An 8,124-nucleotide genomic window follows, 5' to 3' on the forward strand; every position below is an offset into this window, starting at 1 on the left:
GATACTAATTTGAAACGTCAAAGTTTTTTTTTTGTTGTTGTTGTTTTGTTTTTTGCGCTTCGGAATAGTGCATGTTAGCAAAGTGTGTTGAAGCTCGTCTTTTTCACTTTTCATTTCACACACAGTCATTGGATGAGGAGCTTTGTTTACAAAACAAATATCCAAATGGTTTTTCAATGGTTTTAATTTCCTGTCTTTCTAAGACACGTTAAGTTGATTTGATGTTGCAGTTTGGTGACATGAGCCTTGTAAGAATATTTCATACYTTTTCTGCTACTTGGATTTTATAAAGTTTTATTTGTTTTTATGCTTCTTACAAGAATGCGAATCTTCTACTAAAGTTTCAAGGGGATATCTTGAACACTAAGTAAGTTATGAGCAAAAATACGTAACAGGTGAAATGGTTACAAATACCCTATTGGTTCAGGTATTAAACGCAGCAAGAAAACATGAGCTGATTTCACCTAAACAAACACCCATAACTTATTTCCTCCTTCAGATAATCACGTGATTTTGGTGTTATTTTGTAGGGTTAAATGTTCTTTTTGAATCTGCTCTCAGATTTGATAATGGTTTGGGAAAAAAACTTTTATCCACATCCCTAAAATGTCCAGAAAAGTACTGTTTCCTTACCAGCTGTCTCAGTGCTGCTTGTAAATGATTTGTATCTTTGTATAGACACTCATGTGTTTGGTTGGCCCATGCTAACACTTTTTCCACAGTCCTCAAGTGTTTTCCATCATCTTTCTAGTCCCTATGCCATCAGATAATCACAGAATGATTCCTACCCTCTTGCTTCCAAGCTGGACTTTAAAATTGCATTATAGTGTACTAAAGTACAGACTTCACACAGCTGGATTTAGTTTTTTATGCTATAGCTACAAAATTTACAGACATTTGTGACCGATGCAATTTTAACCATGCATATTTTATGACTTAGTGTAACATATTTCATCTTTTTTTTGCTAATTTATTTTTCCCCCTTATACCTACATGAACTGTGTTTTGACAACTGGAGTAAGAGCAATATATAGCAAACTTCTATTTGGTTCTGATTTATTGGAAGTTTGCTATTACATCTATTACATCATCTACAATGCCCTGAGACAACGAATGTTGTGCCTTGGCGCTATATAAATAAACTGAATTGAATTGAACATAATAAAGCTTTATTTGCATCAGAAACAAACAAAAAAAATTATCTTGTAATACACAAGTTATCAGCTGAAGCTAGAAGTCAGAGTGAAATGTTTACAATAAAATAAATGAAAGATGTTCAGTGTAGACATACACGGAAAGAAAAATATAAGACGTATGAAAGCAACAATCAAGAACAATTATAGAGCCCATTGTGTTTTCTCATCAAACCCTGATTTGCATTTTCATTTTACCTTTTCTCTCCCCCCAATGGGCAGTACGCACTAACAGATGAAACAGCCTTGTGCAGTAATGAAGTACTCAAAYGCATCCTCTCATCTGTCTGTCTCAGTTCTAGTCCCTGGCGCCTCTTTTTCCTCATTCAATTTACCTGAAACACTTACCAAAAGAGAAAATACATTTTCTCTTTGATAGATAAAAAAGCTCAACTTTCTTGTTTGTTTGTTTTGGATTCTTTCAACTGAGTGAAAAAAACATTGATTGTTTAAGTTCCACGTAAAATACATGTATTTTTCAATGTTACCAAAATCCTAATTCTAAAAAATGATTTTATGAAAACGAATGATGTTTAATCATCAGGTTTTCAACGAACAAAACCGATCTGAGGTGTAAATGACAAAAAAAGAGAAGAAAATCATAAAAATGCCAAAATAGTTATTGTGTTTCTAAGTGAAGCTTTAAGTAKAATTTATGATTTGAAGGCAACACATTAAACTTTAAAACTAGGTGAGACTACTTACCATGGCAACAATGGGAGCTCAGAGACACTTTTGATAATTTTGGCAGTGCAGCAGCTTGACTGAGCCAGCGTTACCATGGAGTTTAGTGGAACAACAATGATAATGAGAAAGTAGGACAGCTGACTGGATTGGTATCAGGGAAGATGTCAGTATACAGTCTAACTCAAAAAGCACAACAGAAATGTGCCAGGAGCTGGACGATGCAGAATAAAATGACTGCTCTGCATGGGAGCCTTTTGACTCTGCTCCCATTTCTTGTTGATATTGAATATGGGTGACGTCCTGGAATAAATATGAGTGATTACAAAAAAAAAGTGATGGGGGACAATTTGGAATCTCAGAAGGATGGCCTTCTGTTCGGTTGGTCCAAAAGGCAGAGTAAAGGAAGATGACTAAGGCAACACTGAATAAATGATGTGAGTGGAAAGACGAAGGTGACATGAAGCAGACACACACTTAAATGGGCGATTGTGGGTGTGCATGAGAAACAGCAATTGTACAAGAGACTGACAAATAAATGGTTGCAAAAAAGAAGCAAAGCAAATAAACACACATTACACGAACAGCATAGTTCAAAGTATGACCCAGAGGACAGAAAAAAATTGTAAGAACTGAAAGAAGCAATTAATTAAAAAGACAAATATGTAACATAAAACAAGACAGATTTGTTGCTTTTCAATTACCTGTAGAAGAAAGTCTTGTTAAAGATAAAGTAAATTCTAAACTCTCTTTGCCAAAAAGTTTAAACACTTGGGTTATGCTAAACCATGAAAGGGCAGTTATTTTAAGCTTATATACTGCTTACAAAAAAAAGAGAAGAATCCTATATGGCTTAAGCCTRCTTCACACCCTCTCCAAACTGCAGAAATCAGCTCAGATTGTCGCAGTTTCGCAATGAAAATTATGTCACAATATTCTCAGCATTGACTCTGGGGCCCCCTTTTGTCACAACGCACCAGCAGAGCTTTGTACCCCCCTCCACATAAGAACTTATTGTGTGATTGGTCGGATGTTTGTGGGAGTGTTTGTTAACGCTGAAAGCGCTCGGATGCTGTAAATGCTTCAACCACTCGCTTTAAAAAAAAAAAAACTACTCGTTTCCAGAAGCCGACTGTTGCAGGCTATCAGGAAGCAGACATTTATAAAGATAAATGGCCAAAAACTCATGGATGCCCTGCCCTAGTGCGTCTCATTTTTATTTGTTTGGTTGAATAATGCAAAAATGTACAAATCAAGATTACTGGGTTTCTCTACTTTTACCATGAATGCTAAAGCGATCCATCTAACAGTTGAAACATTACGTTTAAACCCAGGTAGTAGAGAGGCGAATAAAACTTTCAGCTGGAGTGTAAACAACTGTGACACTGTTATCTATCCACCTGAAGCAATCTTGGGAACGACAGGACTCAGTGGCAGTGTGGTGTGTGAAATGATAATGGGTTGATGCTTAACCACTTGGCAGACAATTGCACACTTGTGAACACACACATGTTTGCACAGCTATCCAACTGGGGACATTCCATTGACTTCCATTACATTTCTACAGCCTAACCCTGACCACAAACCCTAAGGCTAACCTCACAGGTACCTGACCCTAAAATTAACCTAAACTCAATTCACACCTTGGTCCTAAACCCAACCCCCAACCCACCAATGGCATTTAAACCAAACGGGGACTCGACTTTTGTCCCCAAATGCACCAATTGTCCCCAAAGGTAGACATTTTGTCTTAAAATTGCCCCCAAATATCACCAGAAACAACCCCCCCCCCACACACACACAACAAATACACACCTACATGCACACAAACTTACTGATTTGAAGTACGAATCCATAGCTCATAATAGATACACCTGCCAAATGTCATTTTGTCCAAAATATGGACAAAATAGTTGAATATGTAAATTGCATTTTAATTGTAAGAAAGGTAAAGCAACAAAAATAATAAATGTTTTGAGACAGTATGTGAGAAGAAAATAAGTATAAGAAGTATAAAAGAAAAAAAAAACTGGTGTGATTTCAGGAGTTTAAAAAAATGAAAATATCTGCTGTGAGTCACTCTACTATTAGCTTTGCAGAGAGACAGACATTTGTCTGAGCAATGTACCTGTCAGCCTGTAGACACCCAAACAATTTGTGGTTCTGGAAGTGGAATAAACACAACAAGTCATCAAGGCTGCTACAGCACATTTGACAAAGGCTTGAATGAGTCAAGGGCAAAAACAAAAAGACATAGCTACTTTTCCTTAAAGTTTTCTATCTTTCTAGCCATCTCTCTACTCATCCAGAGATATATAATAAAACTACACATCTACCTGATGACAGATTTTTCTTGCAGCTGGAGTAGGATACTATTTAGTACAAACTGCTTATGTAACATTGACAAAGCCACCAATGGTTATCTGAGCAATAGAAGACTTTAACAAATGAATAAAGTCATCACAAACTCAGATGATTTGGACGGTAATTGAAAGGTGACTTCTCTATTATGTTAACAAAGCACAATTATGCAAATGGCAGGTTTTGGAGTTGTGCAAAAGAAAGGCTGCAAACATCCTGGACTTGGATGAGCAGAGAGACACACAATGCACTAGCGCTTGTGGGATTACAAGAGCAGGCAAAAAGTGAATTGGAAAGAAAGGAGGGGATGGAACGAWGGATAAAAAATGTAGGTGCCAAACCATTTGGCAGAAAGTGAGGTGAGGGGAATAAGCTGGTTTGGAGGTAAAAGATTGGCTTCAGAGAGGATGGGAGTGGTGAAATGTTGATTGCAGACGTAACTTTCACAGTGGAGGTGACTGTGAGGTGAAGACGGTGGCTGAGAAGGACAAGTGAGATTGAAAGTGGAGGAGGTTATCTGTCAAAGCAAACTCTCTCTCAACAAACCTGTAATCCGGGGCCTTAACAACATTTCAGAGGACCAGAGAGGCAGTTGTAGTGAGGGGGGGTAGAAGGTGAAAGAGTGAACAAAACGAAATGTAAAGGTATTTGAAGGGAAAACTGAGGGTTTAGTAAAGACTGTCTCTGTTGTATAAAACAAGACAAACTACTTTTTATCAAGTTTGCATCACGTGAAGACATGAAAACAAAACAATCYGTTAAAACTAAGTGATTTGCTTTGCTGACATGTTTCAAACAGTAGCTGAAGACTGTGCAGCCGAGAAAGCCGCAGGTGTTGTTCTGCACTCCGGATGATCGAGAACTGTGAAACGCCGTGGAAAATACAGCAACAGCAGAGCAAACCAAAGTGCTGGCAGCCAGGAGTGGTATTGTGGACAGCTGACTGACAATGCCTCAAACACATTTTGAGRGCACTCTGCTGATACACCCCAAACACACACTCACACATCAGAGATCTCATAAGGCTGCTTGGTTTGTGCTTTAATGGTGCTCACAGGTTTCAAGATGTATCTGCTCAGTTGCGCACCTAAAAACTAATAATCCATCAAACAAAGGAGATACTAACAAAGAAATACTGTATATCTTTTGACAGACGAACAAAAGTGGAAAACCCTAAAAAATCTCAATGAATCTGCATCGCAGTGTTCATAATACACTTTACTATTGCTCTATAAAAAAAGTCCCAATAGTTGGTAAACACAAAAGCATAAAATCAGATTAGCAGTAGCTGCATTGAGCTTGAAAGACTAATTTTTGCCCAACTGTTCTCCCTTGGCCACCAGTACTGTTGATTTGCCAGGCAGTCCATCAGCTGTCTTCTTCTGGGCATTCAGCTTTGATTTTTGGATTTAAAGAAAACCAGGCCAAATGAGTTCAATAACCACGGTATTCAGAATTAGAACAAATGGTTGATGATAGGTCTGTGTCGACACTACAGACCTACTGGACCATAAAAATAGACACACTGTCTGTTTGTTTAACATAGTGTGAAACATTTTTTTTGTTGTTGCTTTGTTGGATAGTTCAGCTTTGCAAAAAAGCATGCTCAACATTTTCACATCACTTTAATCACTTGTCTTGCATAGTGTCCAACCCCAGTGATTAGCTGTGATCGCAGCAATCAGTTTGAAAGCATCAACTTGGATCAGTGGTTTTATTTGGCTAGAGCAACAAACTGACTGACCCTGGAGCACTCTCAGTTAAAAAGAACAGGAAAAAAATACTTTTGCAGTTTTACGTTTAGCTATAAAAAATAATACTAAGTGGGGTTCATGATACAAACACCACAGAATACTCTCAAATGCCCAGTGTGGTGGAACTAATACTTTTATGTTTAAGCAGGTAATTCATGACATCCTTTAATGACCTAGGTTTTCATGACATGATGTTCATCTGCAGATAGAACGATTAAAGTCAGAACAAGATTTGCTAACAACAGTCATTCTTAGATATCACTTGTTTATCTTTGTGTTTTCCGTTGACCTTGTATCAAATCTTGCTAAGATGACATAATGGTGTTTGTTAATACATATATGAGGCTTCTCGAGACACAGTGAGTAGTGTGGACAGTGACAGAGATAAGCAGAGACACAGAGACAGGCCAGGTTGTTCTCTGTGTTTCCTGTTGTTGCAATAAAACTCAGCTGATCATCTCACGGAGTACCTTCATTCTTGGACCACGTATTTCTGTCTTTGTTAAATAAATATTGCCATAACACCAAGTAACAAATATTAAACCTGGCTTAATCAGAACAGTAAAGTGAAGCTGAACTTTTTGAACTCTATCATACGGGTCACTGAGGTCAACAGAGTCATAAGGAGGACTTAGGATTTTGAATATTTGTTACCCTGCTCATGTCTTTCTGAATTATGTCTACTTCCTTCTCCCACACTCATGCTTTTTCTCATTAAAAACATTTAACACCCCCTCCCTGAATGTCCTTTTTTTTTCCTTTGTCCCACACTTCTCATTGCTTACTTTCCCATAAGCAAAGTGCTTCGAACTGTATTAAACCACAAGCTGCACTGATTAGAGCCAGATGACAAGCATGGCTCCTAAACATTTTTTTTATAAACCTATGAATTAAAGTGTAAACCCAGTGTAGTAAATCAGTTGTGTGTGTCTACCAGACTTCTGTCATTTTGTGGGTGGAAGTCAAAGATCAGGACTGATCCGGTATGGAACTGAAATGTAATCATATAGAAGTAAATCAAAATCCCAGCTTGGATACGACTGGAGTCATCTGGGTGACTTGTGGTTTGACCATCATAAAATGACGGTTTCTGATCATCCACTGATCTTCTAGCCGAGAAAGATGTAATATTTGTTGATAAATCACATGACTCCAATATTGTCTGGGACCATAAACAGCTCACTCCCATGAGTTTTTGGCTTGTTGCTCCAATAGTTGTTGTGCTCTGAAAAGAAACTTTTTGGTTAATGAGCCAGCATTGCTGCTATTTATGATTGGGGTGTTATCACTTTTTTTATTATTTTCTCAGTAGACTGGCGAAGGTACATAGATTTTTGATTACTTTAGTTAATATTCACCATAAGTTTAAACACAGATAAATATGCTCTGTGAGTTTGTCATGCCACAAAGGAATGTTTTTAATCATCCACACAGTGAAAAATAAACCATTAAAACTGCCACCAAGTGTGTTAGGATTAGATTTCTAAAAAAGAAAGAAAGAAAGAAAGAAAGAAAACATCTGAGACTGAGTTCACATAAAAACCCTGTGTGTCACACCTAAGACCTGCTATTTGAAAAAATAAAGGTAAGTTTGTCTCAGCCAAACCAAAGCATTTAGAAGTAAGGCACACACACATTTTACTAATTTTCCAGCATCACTAACACATCATTTGACCAGTGTTCTGCTAAGAGTGTACCAACAGATGTTTGTCTAATTGCATGCAACATGAAGATGCTTGATTAGTTAAAGAAGCTTTTTTTAGGAATCCCAGCTGCTCACAGTAAGCCTTTACAAAAATGAAAGGAAAATGTAGTTATTCGTGTTCGTTACCAGAATGTGTGCTTAACCATATGAAGAGTGTGCAAATGCATGGAAGAATTATTAAAGAGAAACCCATACAAAAACCAAGAGCGCTCTTGCTGAAGTCTGGTATTCAATGAGTCACCGAGAATTCAGGCCGCAATGAGGAAATGCATTAAGTTTTAACAGAAGCTTCAGGGCATGGCTCCACCTATTTGATTACATCATCAGTGGGGGGTCCCTGTCATTCTCTAGAAGCCATGTACCTCAGACATTAAAAAACTACCCTAATGAAGAATTAAAAGTTCAGTTATGTGTTGGATTTATATAT

The sequence above is a fragment of the Austrofundulus limnaeus genome, unplaced genomic scaffold (assembly GCF_001266775.1).
Source record: "Austrofundulus limnaeus strain Quisiro unplaced genomic scaffold, Austrofundulus_limnaeus-1.0 Scaffold13, whole genome shotgun sequence".
Lineage (NCBI taxonomy): Eukaryota > Metazoa > Chordata > Actinopteri > Cyprinodontiformes > Rivulidae > Austrofundulus > Austrofundulus limnaeus.